Below are 20,622 nucleotides of genomic sequence, written 5' to 3'. Positions count from 1 at the left end.
CCCTGTGTGAAATTCCATTCTATTTAAAATACCTACAGGAGCTTTTATTTCTAAAACTGACCAGGGACTGTCACAGATGTGAATAAGAATGCCTACTGGGAGAATGGATGAAGCAATGTGAAGGAATATAATTTCTCACGAACATAGGGAGAAAACAAGACTCACAAGAAAAAAAGTCCCATTAATATTTGACTGAAAGATGGCTTCTTTAACACTTGGCTCTTCTGGAGGTGCCTGTGTGGCTCACTTGGTTAAGCGTCCAACTCTTGATTTCAGCTCAGGTCATGATGTCATGGTTCTTGAGATCAAGCCCGGAGTCGACTCTGTGCTGACAGTGTGGAGCATGCTTGGAATTCTCTCTCCCTCTCTCTCTCTCCCTCAAAATAAATAAACATTAAAAAACCAACTGGTTTTTCTGGAAGAACTTATTAGGAAATTAGGCTAGACTTCTCTGCAAAAATAAAATAAAATAATAATCATCAGTGTCTTTCAACTAAACTCCAAGTAAATCTCATTGCCATCACACAACGTCCTTATTTGTTACTGGTCCTTATTTGTTATTTGTTCTAAAATTTTTAAAAAGTTTATTTATTTTGAGAGAGAGAGAGAGAGAGAGAGAGAGAGAGAGACTGAGCACTGGGTAGGGGCAGAGAGAGAGAGAGAGAGAGAGAGAGGGAGGTAATCCCAAGAAGGCTCCTCCCTGTGAGTGTTGAGCCTGATGCAGCGCTGGAACTCATGACCCATGAGGTCATGACATGAGCTGAAATCAGGAGTTGGACGCTTAACTGACTGAGCCGCCCAGGCACCCCTATTCTTCTATATCCACCTCCTCATCCCTCTCCCCATTTTAATAAGTTAAAATGTAAGGCTGGAATGAACCTCACAGCCATTTTAGCTATATGTTACTACTTTCTAAACATATAAAGAGGCTAAATCAGTAGAACGACTTTCCTAATATGATCTATACTTGATCTACTGACTAGATATGATCTACTTTTACCCCACACCTAGTAGGACCTCAGAGAATAAAAATAAAATGAAAGAGGGCTAATCTAAACATTTAATGCTAAACATACATGACAGAAGTAGGAATAAATTTTCTCAACAACCTCTCCCTATTCTGCCTCATCTCCTTCAGGAACCTGGTATCCCTATTCCTACAAAACAAAACAAAACAAAACAAAAGACAAAAACAGAAAGGATTTCATGGCAGTATTTTGGCCAGTGAAAACTCCTGAAGTTGTAAGGCAAAAAACAAAACAAACAAACAAAAAGAAGTAATTCCTAGGTATGCCACAGGTAAAGCAATGAAAGGGAGAAACCACTCTAGCCCACGATCTCTACTCATCCCTTGGGGAGCCTAGTCATCCCACGACTCCTTGGGGAGCCTATTTTTCACATTTTCATTTTAACTGGAAATTTCCGTGGATGGTGCTTATTGGTACTGAAGAGAAGTTTGGCATTGATTGCTTACATGTGTTTAACTACTGCTTAATGGGGTGCTGAGGACAACTGGCCTAGGGCTGAGGGGCTTCCAAAGGACTTTTATGGTCTTCTGGGTCCTTGATGCCAAAAGCTGACTCGGTATTAGAGAAGTCAATACAAGATCTAATATCTGAAAGTTGACTGATCGCACAGCAGCTACAAGGATATTTGCCTGGAAATAGAAACACAATTTCTATTCATGTACTTGGAGGCCAATTATCCAGGGACACACTCCTCACAAGAATTGCGGCCTGGATTTCTGAGCCCTTCCCATGTCATGAACTTGGTCTTCGCCATGACTGTGCCTCATGAAAAAAACTACAAAAACACCCACTCATCAGGTGTCCCTTGCCTGCAGACCTCCCTTAAACCAGACAAAGCTGAGAAGAGACCAAGAATATCACCTCTGGATAACTAATATAGGTGTCACAACAATTCATTTCTTTGACCACGACTAAGCCCTCACTCAAAGCCTATAGACTATTCACATATAACTCTACCTGTTTGGCTGTTTCCTGTTTGTTTTCCAAGCTGTTGTTTTAAAAGACCTATGAAGGAGGGTTTTGGGAATATGGCTATGCAGGAAGTACCAGATATCTGGCTCCCCACCTACCCAATTGCACTTGTAAACCTGTCTAAGGTAGTTACTTTGGAACTCTGGAAACTGTTGAAGGCTTGCAACTTCCAAGGGAAGACTTGACTGAAAACTGCAGTGAATTCTGGCCAATTCCAGTGCTTAGCACCATAATGGCTACCAATCCCCCACTCCTAGCCAAGAAGCAATCAGCTGATTGTGTGTTTTGGGAGCAGCTTGCAAACAGCTTGTGGGAGCCAGGGTGGACAAAAAAGACCCTGTCCTCCAAATATCAGGGGTCTGTCCTCTGATTGATGATTTCTGTTTTTATCACAGAGGTTCAGATAAGGAGGAGGTCTGGGGCTTTTTCGTTGCACCTCCTTCCATTGTTGTAAGCCCCTCCCCTTTGCCGAAAGTGACTACTAGGGGACTTAAAGGGCTAGAACCCATTTTCTTTCTCATTCATTTTTCTCTTTCTCATGGGGAAAAAAACTTATCAAACACCAGGACATTCAAAAACAACTGCATTTATAGGGGAAATTAGAAGGTGACCATGTACGTAAAGGAAAAGGCTCTTAGAAGACCTTATGTTTACACCTCAGATTGATCCACAGCATAGCAATAGCCTATAAGAACAGTAACGACCAAAACAAATATTGTTTAAAGAACCCCAGCAAACCCTAAGGAAGGAGGAGAATCTGATTTTTCAGAGTTATCAAAACATTAGATTCAAATGCCAATGTTACAAAAGAAGAAAAAAAAAAAACCCAGGAGACATACAAAGAAACAGAAAAGTATGGTCCATTCCAAGGAAAAAGATTAAATAAATAGAAATTCTCCAAGAAAAATATTTGAATGGCAGATATAGTAGTCAAAGATTTAAAACCACTATCTTAAATATGCTCAAAAAACATGAAAGGAATATGTGGGAAAAGATAAGAAAATGATGTGTAAGCAAAATGGAAATACCAATAAAGAGAAAAACCTAAAAAGAAACAAACAAAAAAAGTGATTCTGGAACTGAGAAGTATAATAATTGAAATGAAAAATTTGCTAGTGTGATAAAAAGATTTGATCAGACAGAAGAAAATAAAATCAGTGAAGTTGAAAATAAGACAATGGGAATTATTAATCTGAGAAACAGAGCCTAAAGGACCTGTTGGAAACCATCAAATGGACCAACATATACATTTTGGGAATCCCAGAAGAAGAAAGAGAAAAAAGGGCAGAGAGAATATTGGAAGAAATAATAGCCAAAGCCACCTAAATTTGATGAAAGACATAAATATAAATAGCTAAGAAATTCGGCAAATCCAAGCAAGGTGAACTCAAAGAAACCTACACCTAACACATCATAATCAAACTTTAAAAAGCCAAAGACCAGGAAGAATCTAGAAAGTAACAAGAGAGAAGCAAATTACTGTAAACAAGGAGTCCTCGATAAGATAGCATATTTCTTATCAGAAGGCAGTGGGGCAATATACAAAAAATAATAAAAGAAAACAATTGTCAATCAAGAATCCTATATCTGGGGCACCTGGGTGGCTTAGTTGGTTAAGAGTCTGACTTCGGCTCAGGTCATGATCTCGTGGTTTGTGAGTTTGAGCCCCGAGTTGGGCTCTGTGCTGACAGCTCAGAGCCTGGAGCCTGCTTCAGATTGTGTCTCCCTCGCTCTCTGCCCCTCCCCCACTCACACTCTGTCTCTCTTTCCTTCAAAAATAAACATTAAAAAAAAATTAAAAAAAAGAATCCTATTCCTGGAAAAACTCTTGTTAAAAAATAAGGTTTATATTAAGACATTCCTAGATACACAAAAGCTGAGGGAATCTGTTACCACTAGATCTGCCTGATAAGAAAAGGTCAAGGATTTCCAACAAGGTGAAATACAAGGACACCAGATAGTCTAGAAAGTACAAGGAGAAGTAAGATCTCAATGAAGATAAATACATGAGCAATTCTAAAAGCTAGTTTTATTATAATTGTGGTTTGTAATGGACTTTTTGTTTGCTATATATTGTGAGATTAATAAATTAAAAACGATTAGTCTAAAAGCTAATAAATTTGGTTTGTAATTCCCTATTTTATTTTCTATATAATTTAAGAGAATAATGCATTTAAAAGAATTATTGGTTCATATTTTGGGATGCTCAGTGTATAAAGATAAAATTTTGTGACAGCAACAACTGAAAGAGGTGGGGTGGAAATGTAAAGGAGCTGAGTTTTGGTATGTTATTGGTTTAACTGGTATGAATTCAAATTAGGGTATTACAACTTTAGGATATTAAATATAATTCCTATAGTAATCACAGAGAAAATAGCTACAGAATAAAAAAAAGGAAATGAGAAAGGTATTTAAATATATATAACAAAAATCAACTACACACAAAAGAAGACAGTAATGCAGGAAATGAGGGAAAGAAAAGCTAAAGCTATAAGGCATATAGAAAACAAATAGCAAAATGACAGATGTAAGTCTGTTCTTATCATACTTATATATTAAATGTAAATGAACTGAATTCTCCAATGAAAAGCTGAGATTAGCAGAATGGATAAAAACATATGATTAATCGATATGCTAGCTATAGGACTCACTTAATTTTTTTTAATTTAAATTTTTTTAAAATATTAAAATTCTTTAAATGTTTATTTATTTTTGAGAAAGAGAGAGAGAGAGAGAAAGAGAGACAGAGAGAGAGAGAGAGAGAGAGAGAGAGACAGTGCATGAGTCAGGGAGGGGCAGAAAGAGAGTGAGACACAGAATCCAAAGCAGGTTCTAGGCTCTGAACTGTCATCACAGAGTCCAATGTTGGGATCGAACTCATGAACTGTGAGATCATGACCTGAGCCAAAGTCAGAGGCTTACCTGACTGAGCCACCCAGGTGCCCCCAGGAGACTCACTTTAGACCAAAGACACAAATGTGTTAAAAGTGAAAGGACAGAAAAAGATATTCCATGCAAATACTAACCAAGAGGGAGCAGGGGTGGGTACGCTATTATCAGATAAAATAGACTTTAAAGTTAAAAAGTTATCAGACAAAGAAAGACATTATATGGTAATAAAAGGCTTAGTGCAGCAAGAAGATATAATAATTATTTATACATATAATATTAGACTTGCAAAATATGGAAGCAAAACCTGACAGAATTAATGGTAGAAATAGACAGTTCCATGATAATTGTTGGAGACTTCAATTCCCCACTGAGAAGAATGGATAGAAAACCGGACAAAACATAAGTAAGGAAATAGAGAATTTAACAACATAATAAACCAGCCTGATCTAACAAACATCTACAGAACATTCTATGCAAGAACAACAATATAGACATTCTTCTCAAGTGTACATGCAACATTTTCCAGGATAGACCGTATGTTAGGCCACCAATTAAGTCTCAATAGATTTTAAAAGATAGATCTAATACAAAGTATCTTCTTCAGTTCAAACAGGATGAAGTTAGAAATCAGTAACAGCAAGAAAATTGGGAAAATTCAGAATGTGTACAAATTAAACACATTTTTAAACAACCAATAAATTAAAAAAGAAATCACAAGGAAAATTAGAAAATACTTACACATGAACGAAATTGAAAACTCAACATACTGAAGCTTATGGTATGTAGTATTAAGGAGGTGTTAAGGGGAAATTTATAGTCTTAAATGCTTATATTAAAAATCAGGAAGAGGGCACCTGGCTGGCTCAGTTGGTTGAGTGTCCAACTTCAGCTCAGGTCATGATCTCACAGTTAGTGGGTTTGAGCCCTGTGTCAGGCTCTGTGCTGTCAATGTGGAGCCTGCTTGGGATTCTCTTTCTTTCTCTCTCTGTCCCTCCCCTACTCACCCCCCCAATAAATAAATAAGTAAATAAAATAAAAATCAAGAAGGACCTCAAATCAACAACCTACCTTTACAATGTAAGAAACCAGAAAAAGAAGAACAAGGTAAACTCAAAGTTAGCAGAAGGAATAAGAATACATGTTAGAGCAGAGATAAGTGACATGGAGGATATACACAATAGAGAAAATAAATGAGACCAAAACTGGCTCTACTAAAACATCAACAGAATCGACAATGTTTTAGGTAGATGGACTACAACAACAACTATAACAACAACAAGCCTCAAATTCCTAAAGTAGGAACATAAGTGGGGATATTACTACAAATTCTGGATAAATAAAAAAGGACAATAAGGGAGTACTATGAATAATTATACACTAACAAATTGAATAACCAATGGTGAAATGGACAATTCCTAGAAATACAAAGCCTACTAAGACTAAATCATGAAAACATAGAAAATTTGAATATATCTACAACTAGTAAGAATTTGAATCAGTAATCAAAAATCTCCCCCAAAGAAAAACCCTGTATCTGACTGTTTCACTGGTGAATATGACCAAATAATTAAAGGAAACAAAAACCAATCTTTATCAAAATTTTTCCAGAAAATTGAAGAGGAAGGACCCTGATACCAAAGCCAGGCAAAGATACTACAAAAAACAAAAAACAAAAACAAGACAAAAACAAAACAAAACAAAACACATAACATAAAACAAACAAAAAACAAAACAAAAAAACCCCACTATAGGCCAATATCCCTTTAATGTCCCACTTATATCAATGAGTATATAAACCACACAGAAAATCAGTAAGGAAACATAGGCCTTAAGTAACATGGACCAAATGGATTTGACAGATATATACAGAACATTCCATGTAAAAGCAACAGAAGCAATGGGATACACATTCTTCTCAAGTGCACATGGAACATTCTCTAGGATGAGTCCTATGTTAGGCCACAGTATAAGTCTTAACAAATGTAAGAAGATTCTAACCATAATTCTAATCATATCAGTATCTTTTCTGAACACAATGGTATGAAACTAGAAATCAATTTCCAGAAGAAAACTGAAATATTCACAAATATGTGGCAATTAAACAACATGCTACTGAACAACCAATGGGTCAAAGGCAAAAATCCAAAGAGAAATCATAAAATACATTAATACAAATGAATATCACAACACAACATATCAAAATGTATGGGATGCAGCAAAAGCAGTTCTAAGAAGGAAGGTCATAGTGATAAATGCCTGAATCAAGAAACAAGAAAAACTCAAGTAAATTGTCATTACACCTCATGAAACTAGAAAAAGAACAAACAAAGCCCAAAGTTAGTAGAAGGAAGGACATAGCAGAGATCAGACTAGAAATAAATGAAAGAGGGCCTAAAAACAAAACAAAACAAAACAAAAAACAAGTAAAAAGATGAATAAAACTAAGAGCAGGTTCTTTGAAAAGACAAACAAAATCAACAAACTTGTAGCTAGATCCACCAAGGAGAAAGAGAACTCAAGTAAATAAAATCTGAAATGAAATTGATGATATTACAACTGATATCACAGAAATACAAAGGACCGTAGGGAGACTACCATGAACAATTTTATACCAAAATAGGACAACCTAGAAGAAATGGACAAATTCCTAGAAAATTACAACCTACGAAGACTGAATGAGGAAGAAGCAGAAAATCTGAACAGATTAATTGGTGAAAAGGAGATTGGATCAATAATCGAAAATCTCCCAACAAACAGAAGCCCAGGACTAGACAGCTACACTGGCAATTGCATTCTACCAAATATTCAAAAAATAATCAACACCAGTCCATCTCAAACTTTTCCAAAAAAATTGAAGCTGAGGGAATACTTCCAAACTCACTTTATGAGGCCTATTTTACCCGGATAACAAAACCAGAGAAGGGCACTACAAGAAAAAAAAAAATTACAGGCCAATATTCCTGATGAACATAGATGTAAAAATGCTCAATGAAGTATTAGCAAGCCAAATTCCACAATACATTAAAAGAATCACATATCATGATCAAGTAAGCTTTATTCCAGAGATGCAAGGATGGTTCAGCAAATCAATCGCTTTGATATACCACATTAACAAAATGAAAGATAAAGATAATATGATCAGCCTAATATATGCAGAAAAATCATTTGACAAAATTCAACATCAATTTATGATAAAAACTCTCAACAAAGTGGGTACAGAGAGAATATTTCTCTAAATAATAAAGGCTATATATGACAAGACCATAGCTAACGTTATACTCAATGGTGAGAAGCTAAAAGCTTTTCCTCTAAGAGTAGGATGCCCATTCTTACCACTTTTATTCAACATAGTATTGGAAGTTCTAGCCAGAGCACTCAGACAACAAAAAGAAATAAAAAGCATCTATATTGGAAAGAAAAAACTAAAACTGACCATCTGCAGGTGACTGGATATTATTAAATATAGAAAATGCTAAGGACTCAACCAAAAATTTTTTAGAACTAATAAATGAATTCAGTAAAGTTGCTGGATGCAAAATCTATTGACAAAAATCTGTTGCATTTCTCTACACTAATAACAGTAATAATTTCTCAAAAAGAGAAATTAATAAAACAATGTTTACAATTGCATCCAAAAGAATAAAACACTTAGGAGCAAATTTAACCAAGGAAGTGAAAGATCTGTACTCTAAAAACTATAGGATGCTAATGAAATAAATTGAAGAAGGTACAAATAAACAGAAACATACTCCATGCCTATGGCCTGGAAAAATTAATATTGTTAAAATGTCCATATTACCCAAAGGAAGCTGTGGATTATATGCGATTCTTATCAAAATTCCAGTGTCATTTTTCCACAGAAATAGAATAAACAATTCTAAAATTTGTATGGAACCATGAAAGACTCCAAATAGCCGAAGTAATTTTGAGCAAGAACAAAACTGGAGGCATCATGTTCCCTGATATCCAACTATGCCACAAAGCTATAGTAATGAAAACACTAAGGTATTGGTATCAAAACAGACACATAGATCAATGGAACAGAATAGAAAGCTCAGAAATAAATCCATGCATATATGTTCAATTAGTTTATGACTAAGGAGCCAAAAATATACAATGGAGAAAGTATGGTCTCTTTAATAAATATTGTTAGAAAAACTGGCTGTTTACATGCAGAAGAATGAAACTGGACCACTGTCTTATACCTTACACAAAAATTAACTCAAAATGGGAATACTCGAATGTAATGTCTGGAAACCATAACACTTCTAGAAGAAAATACAGGCAGTAGTAGACTCCTTGACATCAGTCTTAGTGATTACTTTTTGGATCCAATACCAAAAGCACAGGCAACAAAAGCAAAAATCAGTGTGAGACTATATCAAAATAAAAAGCATCTGCACAGCACAGGACACTATCTCCAAAATGTTAAGGCAGCCTACTGAATGGGAGAAAATATTTGAAAATCATATATCTGATAAGGGGCTAATATCTAAAATATATAAAGAACTCATACAACACATAAAAGAACAATTTGATTAAAAAATAGGCAGAAGATCTGAATAGACATTTTCCTAAAGAAGACATACAGATGACCAACAGGTACATAAAAGAGGTTCAATATCACTCATCATCAGAAAAATGCAAATCAAAACCATAAGGAGATATCACCTCAAACCAATCAGAATGTCTAGTATCAAAAAGGCAGGAAATAACAAGTGTTGGTGAAGATGTGGAGAAAGGGAACCCCCTGTGCACTGTGGTGGGAATGTAAATTTGTGCAGCCACTATGGGAAATAGTATAGAGGTTCTTCAAAAAATTAAAAATAGAAATACTGTATGACCCAGTAATTCCACTTCTGAGTACAAAGGAAATGAAAACACTAGTTTGGAAAGATATCTACATCCCTATGTTTATTACAGCATAGCCAATAAGTATATGGAAACAACTTTAATGTCTGTTGATCAATGAATGAATAAGGTAAAAATGGCATATATATTTGCATATGTATATATATGCATATTTATATATATTTCAGTCATAAAATGAAATGAAATATTGCCATCTGTGACAATACGGAAGATTCTTGTGGTCATTATGCTAAGTGAAATAAGACAGCTCATAGATACAGAGAACATATTGGTGGGTGCCAGAAATGGAGATGGAGGGGGCAGAATGGGTGAGGGAGTCAAAAAGTACAAGCTTCCAGTTATGAAATAAATAAGTCACATGGATATAATATACAGCATCGTGACTATAGTTAATAATACTGTACTGCAAGTTCAAAAGTTGCTGAGAGAGTAGATATCAAAAGTTCTCGTCACAAGAAAAATATTTGTAACTATGTATTGTGATAGATGTTAGCTAGACTCATTGTAATCATTTTGCAATATATACAAATATTTAAATCTTTATGTTGTACACCTGAAACTAATGATATGTCAGTTATACATCAATAAAAATCACTTAAAAACATTTCTACAAAGCTACTGTAATCAAATCTTTGGTGCTAGCATATGGACAAACATGTAGACTAATGATTTAGAACAGAGAGCCCTGAAATATACCCTTGTGTATGTATGATCAAATAATTTCTGATAAGGGTGTAACGACCATTCAGTGGCGGAAAGGACAGTCTTCTCAACAAATGGTTCTGGGAAAACTGGATGCCCATATGAAAAAGAATTAAATTGGACCTTTACCTAATATCATATACAAAAACTAACTTAAAATGGATCAAAGGCATAAGTGTAACACATAAAGCAATATATCTCCATAAGAAAACAAATTCTTATAAGAAAACAAAAACTTCATGACATTGGATTTGGCAACTATTTTTTTAATATGACACAAATGGCATAGGTAAAAATTCAAAATGGCCAAGTTTAACGTGATTAAAAAATTTAAAATTTGTACATCAATAGAAACTACCAACAGAGCAAAATGGCAATTTATAGAATGGAATAAAATATTTATAAATAATATATCTGATAAAGAATTAAATGCAGAAATTATAGAGAATTCTAAAAGAAAAAACAAAACACAAATATCCTGATTCCAATATGGTCAAAGAACTTGAAAAGACATTTCTCCAGAGAAGATACACAAATGGCCAGTAAGCACATGAAAAGATGCTCAACATAGTTAACCACTGGGGAAATACAAATCAAAAACACAATGAGATACCACCTCTCACCTATTAGAATGGATACTAAAAAAAATGCATAAATAAATAATAAATGTTGGCAAGAATGTGGAGCAATTGGAACTCTTGTGCACTTTTTGTGCATGACATGAACTGTAAATGACTGCACAGCCACTCTATAGCCAGAATGTAAAAAGGTATAGCCATTGTGGAAAATAATGTGATAGTTCCTCAAAAAATTTAGAAATAGAATTACCACATGATCTAGCAATTCTGCTTCTAGGTATATACCCCAAAAAACTAAAAACAGGGTCTCAAAGAGATATTTACATTCATACATATAGTAGTAGTATTCATAATAGATTAAAAAAAATGGATACAACTTAAGTGTCCACTGATTAATGAAAGAAGCAAAATGTTGTATATCCATATAGTGAAACATTATTCAGCCTTAAAAAGGAAGGAAATTGACATGTGCTACAACATGGATGAAACTTGAAGACATTATGCTAAGTGAAAGGAGCCAGTAAAAAAAACCACAAATACTGTATGATTCTATTTAGATGAGGTGCTAAAAATACTACAAGAAATAGAGACAGAAAGTAGAATGGTAATTGCTAGGACTGGGGGGAAGGCCTCACGGAGAGTTATTCTTTCATAGGTACAGAGTTTCAGTTATACAGGATGAAAAGGAGTTATGGAGATGGATGGGGGTGATGGTAGCACAATATCATGAATGTATTCACCACCAATCTGTACACTTCAAAATGGTTAATGTGGTAAATTTTATTTTATGTGTGTTTTACCACACACACACACACAATTGTGGGAAGAAAACACCTGCCGAAATGTAAAAAAAAAACACAAAACATGACTTTCTGACCATGATTTCTTAAGTGCTTACTCAGCATCTCTTTGCTCTGTATTTACACATAATTCCAACAAGTTTTGTTTCTGTTCTCTTGAGTACAGATTAATTGAGTAGTTGACCACAAAGACCCCTTTTATAGTTCTTGACTGGGATTTCCAGGGTTTCAGTTAATGCCTATTGGCTGTTTGTTTCTATACCATTATACCAACCTTGGCTTTTATAGTTTCTGTTTTGTTGTTTGTTTCACCGCATACCCAATGAAAAGGCAAGTGGGGAGAATGTTGCTAAAGACAGTTACAATGACATCAGCTAGAAGAGATCCTTGACAACCCGATGGGAAGAAATAAAATAAAATAAACATAAAAGCATATAGTTGTTAGACATCAAAAAGAACCAACAGCATGATATCTAGTTTGGGGTTATCAGCCTTACATGTGTTATTCCCTTGAGGACAGCACTGTATTCAGGTCAACACATTAAGTGACGTTTTTTATGATGGTATCAATGAATCCTCAAGAAAGGATTTAAATTACGTTCCCTTTACTATATTTAAGAAGGGAGAGGAGTGTGCAATGCATTTTACCTAGTTTTCGATTCAAGTTGGTACAATTTGTCACTTCCAAGGGTAAGTTTTTGTTATAATAATAACAGCCCCTACTCTTGAGTGCCTCTCCCATGCCAGGCAATGTGCCAGGTGTTTAAGGTAAATGGTCATTAATCCTGCTGGACAGTGAGCCTGCAACATGGCCAGGCATGCATCTGACAGGTTTCCGGAAAGCAGATTCCTTCTACTGTGGCTTTGGCAGTTGGTTTTATTTTGAGAATTAAAGATACAGTGACTTCCTCTTAAGAAGGCAGAGTATGTACTGATTTCCTTTAATTTAACATATTGAGCTGATGCAGTTAGATAAGCTTTAGCAACAACAACAAAACAGCAATGGCCACCACTTTTAAGTCTCTGCTCTGTGCCAAGCAACGTGCCTGGTCTTTAATATTTATCTTTATCTTTATCTTTACCTTTACTCCTGCTAGGTAGTTATTACATATTCCCATTTAATGTGGTGAGAAACACTGGTTCCAGGGGAGTATCATCTGCTCAAGGACAACAGGGAGTGACAGAGCCAAGACTCAACCCCAGTTGCAATAAGATTCCAAAGCCATGCTCTTACCAACCTCAGACAACTCTGGTTAGAAAGGAAATTCACTTAACTGCACCTTATGGTTCCTGAACAGTGCCCTAAAGGAGTCACCTCTGCAAGGAGCTTTCTGGTACAGTGGAAAGGTTCCTATTTCTATCCCTCTTCTCCATGGAACAGTGTTTTCAGCCAGGGAGAGGAGAGCCATTCTGTATCGTGTGAGTCTGAGCCAAGAGAGAATCTTAATGATCGAAGAAGAACCCGGCCAGAATAATTTCTTGACATCACCAGCTGAGTCCATCCACCTCTCCGAGTGACCTGGTCCTCCTCCACCACACTCAGTTCTTTCCCTGGCAGCTGACGACACCCTAAACGTGGCCTCTGGAACCTGGAAGGAACCTCCCCTGGTGCCCAGAGCAAAGAAGGTGCCTGAGGGTTGGGAGAGCAGCCCTTGGTGCAAGTTGACTCCACTCTGCAGCAAAGTCAGCTGGGTTTTCTTATTTTCCCACTGTGAGAGTCCTGGAAGGTTACATGAACACAACATCCCATTCCTTCATTCTGCCATAAATGTCTCTCTCATTCCCTGTGTATTCTAAAATCCACTGGTTGTCATCCCTTTGGTTCTAGGCTCTTCTGGCTGTTGGAAGGCTAGAGCTGATTAGAGCTGGGTATTTCCCTTCCCCCTGGTCAGTTAGGGATGATGATATTTCAGCACATCAGTCTCTGGTTAACTGGTTTCTCCTGAGGGCAGGCCTTCTGAAGAAGCAGCTCTGGTATATTAAAAAAGTGGTTGGTTCCTTTCCCCTCCCTCTCTAGGAACAACACTAGGTGATTTTTCTGTTATTCATTTTGAGAACTGGTACAGCTCCAGGAGGTAAATCCCACCAGTGGATTTTTCTCTCACATGTACTGTTGAGAACCTGGTCAAGTTCCTAGGGGTAAAATGCACATTTGTGGGAGTTTCCTATGAATGAGTGTCTGTCCCTGGAGTTTTTAACTCTCAGAGTTGCCCACACTGAGCCTCCAGCAGCTTGCCGGTGACCTACCCCAGCACTAGCTCCAAGCACTGAGATTTGCCCTTGTTGAGCGTTTGCTCTGGTAAGACATTACTCCCTGCATTCATCTGCCTCTCCAATCTTGAGGGCAAAGGTTTGCTATGTGTTCACCTCTCTTAAGCATCCTGCAGGGGTTGTTCTTTTCCCCTCAGTCTCTTCAGCTTTTCACTTATTGTTAGGACAGAGTGGCAACTTCCATGCTCCCTCCTTGGAGAACCCAGTGCCATCCATTTTCAGTGGAGATTCTCCAGGAAATTTGACAGCTCGGACTTTTCCCCAGGTTAAAGAGAATGAATTTGTGGTGTTGTTGCTACTGCTCCTGCCGTTGTTGTGGTGGTTTTGGTGTCATTGCTGAGTCTGTATCATACCCAAGCTGTGTAGAATTAAAGGAGCAACCCATTCGGTGTAATCCTTTTAAATGCATGAAAACTCACATAAGAATTTTCAACCGGGTACAAGACTCTGGCACACCCTGATAAATCATCTTTTAAAACACTTTAAATAAAAAAGTGCAGGAATCTGATTGAGAAGAATGGGAATAAATGGTACAGGTAGAGTTTATCAGCTTGCTGTAAAATTGTTTTCCCAAACTAGATTGTTTCTAATGTACCCTGATTTCCAGGTATAAAGCTATGAAATAAGATCATGATATCAAAGGTCAAATGGACAAATGGCTATTTTATTTTATTTTATTTTATTTTATTTTATACCAACTGTATTATTTTTTAAATTCTAGTATAATTAACATACAGTTTACATATTACATATTAGTTTCAGGGATATACATATACATATCTCTATCTATCTATCTATCTATCTATCTATCTATCTATCGTGATTCAACAACTCTATTCATTACTCATCACAGTAAGAACCTATTCACTCATCTCTCCACCCACCTCCCCTCTGGCAAGCACCAGTTTGTTCTCTATATTTTAGAGTCTGTGTTTTGGTTTGCCCCTTTTTCTTTGTTTGCTTTGATTCTTACACTACACACATGAGTGAAAGTGTATGGTATTTATCTTTCTCTGAAGGATTTTTTTCCACTTAGCATTATACCATCTAGATCCATTCATGTTCTAAATGGCAAGATTTCATTCTTTTTTATGGCTGAGTCATATTCCATTGTATCTATATACCACATCTTCTTTTTTTTTTTAAACTCTTTTTTAACGTTTATTTATTTTTGAGAGACTGAGAAAGAAAAAACATGAGCAGGGGAGGGGCAGAGAGAGAGGGAGACACAGAATCTGAGGCAGGCTCCAGGCTCTGAGCTGTCAGCACACAGCCCAATGCGGGGCTCGAACCCATGAACTGCGAGATCATGACCTGAGCCCAAGTCGGACGCTCAACCAACTGAGCCACCCAGGTGCCCCTATACCACATCTTCTTTATCCATTCATCTATCAGTGGACACTGGGTTGCCTCTATATTTGGCTATTGTAATAATGCTGCAATAAACAGGGGCGAACTTGTCTTTTCAAATTAATGCTTCGCATTCCTTGGATAAATGCTGAGTAGGGGAATTACTCGATCATAAGGTAATTATATTTTTGGATGTTTTGAAGACCCTCCATACTGTTTTCCACAGTGACATTTTGCATTCCCACCAACAGTGCATGAGGGTTTTTTTTGCAACAATATCACTAACAAATCTCTTGTTTCTTGGGTTTGTGATTTTAGCCATAATGACAGGTGTGAGGTGGTATCTCAGTGTGGTTTTGATTTGTATTTCACTGGTGATTAGTGATGTTGGGCATCTTTTCATGTGTCTGTTTGCCATGTGTATGTCTTCTTTGGAGACCTCTCTTTTCATGTCTTTTGCTCATTTTTTAATTGCATTCTTTGCTTTTTGGTGGTGAGCTGTATAAGTTCTTTCTATATTTTGGATACTAATCCTTTAATGGATGTATCATCTGCAAATATCTTCTCCCATTTACTAGGTTGTCTTAGTTTTGTGGATTGTTTCCTTCACTGTGCAGAGCTTTTTCCTTTGATGTAGTCCTAATAGTTTGTTTTTGTTTTGGTTTCCCTTGCCTGAGGAGTCATATCTAGAAAACTGTTTCTATGGCTGATGTCAGAGAAACTACTACCTGTGCTCCCTTGAAGAATTTTTATGCTTTCAGGTCTCACACGTAGGTCTTTATTCCATTTTGAGTTTATTTTTGTGTATGGTGTAAGAAAGTGCTCCAGGATCATTCTCCTGCATGCAGCTGTCCAGTTTTCCCAAAACCTTTTGTTGAAGAGACGATTTTTTCCCATTGCATATACTTGCCTCCTTTGTCATGGATTAATTAACCCTATAATCGTGGGTTTATTTCTGGGCTCTCTACTCTGTTAAATTCATCTATTTGCAGACAGACTGACCTTTAAAGTAAAACTTGAAATGGCTGGAAGCCACTCTAGCACCTTCTGGGTACAGACCCTGATTCTTGTCACACACCACCGGCCTGTGGTTTGTAACCACGAAAGATTTCCGAGTGAGGAATGAACGTTAGCTTTGAGGGCTCAGGGCACACATGGCAGCCAGAGGGAAAGTCCTGAGCCTGCAGAGTGAGGTAGCCATGAAGTTGGCCACTACAGTTGTCATCTCTTAGCCATTCGTCACTACTGCATTGGAGGAAGTTATGGCTGGTTCTCTCATCAGCAAAACACAGTCCACGGACGTACATATTTACAAATGATTTCATAGGGTTCTTATTTAGAAACTTCAAGACTTGGAGTGGAAATCATTTCTGTCAAAGTATGTGGCACCTGAGAGAAGTCTCCTATGACTGCCTCAAGTGGCAGAGTCCAACCCTCCTGCCATCCAGTATCTGCTTGCCGCCTTCACCAGTTTGGCCCCGCACTTCCAGGTGGAAAGCTCAACCTCAACTGCTGAGCCAAGGTCCCAGACTGGGTCAGCAGTGGTTGTCTGTGTAGCCTCTGGCATGCACTCACTGAGCCTGGGATCCACCATCCTGAGCCCTGTCCCTTGCTCTGCTCACCAATCTTTACTCTGTGCCTAAGCACACTTGCATCCTATTGACCATTCCCGGGTTCCCCTGCAGCCTTGCCAGCATAACCTGCACAGAGTTCTCCAGCCCCAAGCTTTTATTCCCTCACGGCAGTGCCGCGCCAAGAGTTAAAAAGGAGGCACTCTGAATTAAAGACATCTTGGAAGCAGGGTGTCCCTGAGCACAGAGGCCACCAACCTGGGAGAGGAAGAGATGCGGCACAAGGCAGATGTGTCCTAAAATATCCTTGGGGACCGAGGGTGGGGGTGCACTGTGGTTCTGGTCACTCAGGGCACACTCGGGGCGGTTTCTGCCTGGCTGGGGTCTCTGCCTGCAAGCACAGCCCCGTGATGCAGGCCCACCAACCACGTTCACAGCCCGCCTTATGGGCGGGGTATTTGCAGCCCGCGGCTGCCGACTCACCTGCAGCGGTGCTGGGAGAGTGTGTAGAGCCTGAGAATCACACACTCTGCTCTTAGACTGGGAGATTCTGGCAACAATGCACAGCTTCTTTCTAGGCACTCTACCTGCTGAGGGCAGCAAGTCTGAACTTCGGACCTTCCCGGCAAGCTTGGAGTAGAAAGATCAGGTGGAGGGGTCCTAAAGCCCTCCAGGTGGGTTGGGTCCTGGAGAGGGTTGAGGTGCTGCATAACTGTGTTTCGGGAGTGCACTTAAAATTGAGAGTTAGTGCAGGTATGATGAGAGCAGATCGTTGTCAGGCTGTGTGTGCAGGCGATCCCACGAGAAGCCCAGAGAAGTTTCAAGGATTGCCTGTCTGTCTCAGTTTAAGCCATCTGCACACAGAAAGGTCTGAACGTGTTCCTTGCTTTCACTTGATAATCAGGCATGTAGCTCAGTAGAAAATGGTTTTGGATTTATTTTCTCTCTTTAAATTATTTCGTGCAAGGAGAATGAGAGGATAGTCAGCGGGACTGAGTTATCCCTGACTCGCTGAAAATTCCCAGCTCAGCTAACAAGGCAGGACAGGACGAAAGTTAGTGGGGATTCCGGCCCCATCCAAAATTGGTGACACACAGGACCCAGAAATACCAACTGACTGTCCTCAGTCTGTCGTCCACGAGGGCATCGGTCGGATCGCTTGGGGCACAGCCCGCAGACTACCTACAATGCGGGTACTAGGGGTGCCATGGTCCTTCTTGAGAGGGGTGTGTAGGGGGTCTTACTGTGTCCTGTGTCGGAGGTGCCCCTAGGGTGAAGGCATCCGCTATGCTCATGGACAAGGTCTTGTCAGGGATCTGAGTGAGGTACCTGTGAGGCACCTGTAGTCTTAGTTGTACTGGCAGATACCTTCCACCATGGCGGTGATGGCTGTAGGGGTCCCCTGATTGTGTGAAGGGGGCTGGAACTGGCTCAGAAGATGATCAGGAAGTTGTTGGCCATTGATCTTCTAAACTTCTTGGAGAATGCACTTCCGTGGTTTGTTCACCCAGGCTTCCAGGCAGCAGTGTTCAGGGCTTTGTGGGAGATGATCTTGTGGGACCTGGTGCTGGGCTCTGTGTCCAGCCAAGAGCCTGTGTACTCAGGAACTGACAGCAGGGAGGAGACATTGCTACTGTTCCCCCAGCTGAGGTCGTGGCTATGAGGCCAAAGACAGGGACTAGATTCCCGATGCAGACGGAGCCCACACGTGGGTCCTTTCACACCAAGTTACGAAATAAGATTACAAAATCAATCAAGAGCAAAACAGTCAAATTGCTATTTTAAAACCAGTATTTTCCTTGGTGATTTATTTTTTAAAGTTCTTTATTTTGAGAGACCGGGGCGGGGGGGGGGGGTGGTGGAGAGAGAGAGAGAGAGAACGGGGGAGGGGCAGAGAGAGATACAATGTGAGATAATCCCTAGCAGTCTCGGCAGTGTCAGCACACAGCCCGATGCAGGGCTCCAACCCAGGAACCGTGATATCCTGACCTGAGCCGAAACCAAGAGTCCCTGCAAGTAACCAACTGAGCCACTCAGGTGACCCTTCCTTAGCGATTTATATATTAGCCTTAAGTTGGGAGAGGATTTAGGGATAGCTGGACATAAGCTAGCAACCTGCACACACGAAGGTCTAAATTTCCTTGAATTTACTTGGTAAATCAGGGGTGGACTCAGAGAACAGTTTTGTAGCTCCGAACTTACTCCTTCACGTTGGGGGCAGCACCAGGAGTTAAGAGCGAGGAATGCTGAATAGAGCATCTTGGAAGTTAGGTGTCCCCAACACAGAGGCACAAAATTGGAAGGGAAAGAGACGTGGCAAAAGGCAGGTGTGTTCTATGAAACGCAAAGGCTTCTGGGGACTGAGGATAGGGATGCACCGTTGCCCGGGTACGTTGCCCGGATCACATAGGACGTACCGGGCAGGATTTCTGCTCTGCCTGGGAAAACCACCTAACTCGGGTCTCTGCCTGCCTGCCACAGCCCGTGATGCAGTCCCCACCCACTGTGGCTGGAATACCAGACTTGCCGCCACGGTTATGCTTGCCGCGCTGGGAAAGTGTGTAGAGGCTGAGGCTTGGACGCGCTGCTCGCTCACACCCGGAGATCCTCGCAACAGTGGAAGCCGCTTTCTCGGCACTCTCTGAGCCGAGGGCAGCAAGTCAGGACCTTGGACCTCCAGGCAGGAGAGGAGTGAAAGATCAGGTGGAGAGGTCCTAAAACCCTCCAGTTGGGATAGGTCCCGGAGAGGATCTGGTGCTGAATAATTGCATGTTAGAGAGCACGCTTAAAATTGGGAGTTAGTGCGGTGGCACAGGGCGGCTCAGTCTGTCGAGCATCCGACTCTTGCTCAGGTCACGATCTCCCGATTTGTGAGTTCGAGCACTGCATCGGGCTCAATGCTGTCAGCCTGTTAGCACATAGCCCGCCTCCAATCCTCAGTCCCCATCTCTCTGTCCCGCCTCGAATCCTCTGTCCCCATCTCTCTGTCCCTTCCCTGATTGCGCTCTCCCCAAAATAAATATTTTTTTTTTGAAAAATGAGAGTGAGTGCATTTGATGAGAGCAGATCAGCATCATGCCATGTGTGCACGCGATCCTATGGGGGAGAGACTCGGAGGCAGGCTGGGCTGCGATTCAGAGAGAACCCACAGGGTGTCCCGTGTGTCAGACCCCTGTGCCTGCCTGAGCTCTGGGGAGTGGGCACATGATTTGGAGACAGAAGTGAGTTTGTGTGTGTGAAAGCTTTGAATGTGAGTGTTAGTGTCCGCAGGGACTCTTCAGTACCTGCAAGCATTCTCTGCTCTCTAGAGGACTGAATTGCGGGGGATGTGGGCGCAGGGCTGGGACTGCACGCCATTGGGACAACTTGGCAAACAGCAGCCGGAAGCAAGGGGCAGCTGAGCAAATGGCTCCAGCAGGCTGAGGACCTGGAGTGATGGATAGCGGATAGGAAGAAGGAAGGGCTGGAGGTTTGTTTGGTGGCTTGGGAAGCATTGGTGCCTTACACACTTATGCTGAGGCACAGCGGGGCTCTCCACTCCTAAGCACATGACAGACCACTCAGCAGGAATCCAGGAAGCCACATA

At 39.8% G+C, this 20,622-nt stretch overlaps 1 long non-coding RNA gene across 1 annotated transcript in view; it reads right to left on the bottom strand.

Moving 5' to 3' along the window:
- LOC128311820 (uncharacterized) overlaps positions 1-20,622 on the bottom strand; it is a 119,625-nt gene that overhangs the window by 14,353 nt on the left and 84,650 nt on the right. The gene's annotated exons all lie outside the window — the stretch shown is intronic.

The sequence above is a fragment of the Acinonyx jubatus genome, chromosome D1, assembly GCF_027475565.1.
Source record: "Acinonyx jubatus isolate Ajub_Pintada_27869175 chromosome D1, VMU_Ajub_asm_v1.0, whole genome shotgun sequence".
Classification (NCBI taxonomy): Eukaryota; Metazoa; Chordata; class Mammalia; order Carnivora; family Felidae; genus Acinonyx; species Acinonyx jubatus.
This window is presented reverse-complemented; position numbering and strand designations above follow the sequence as displayed.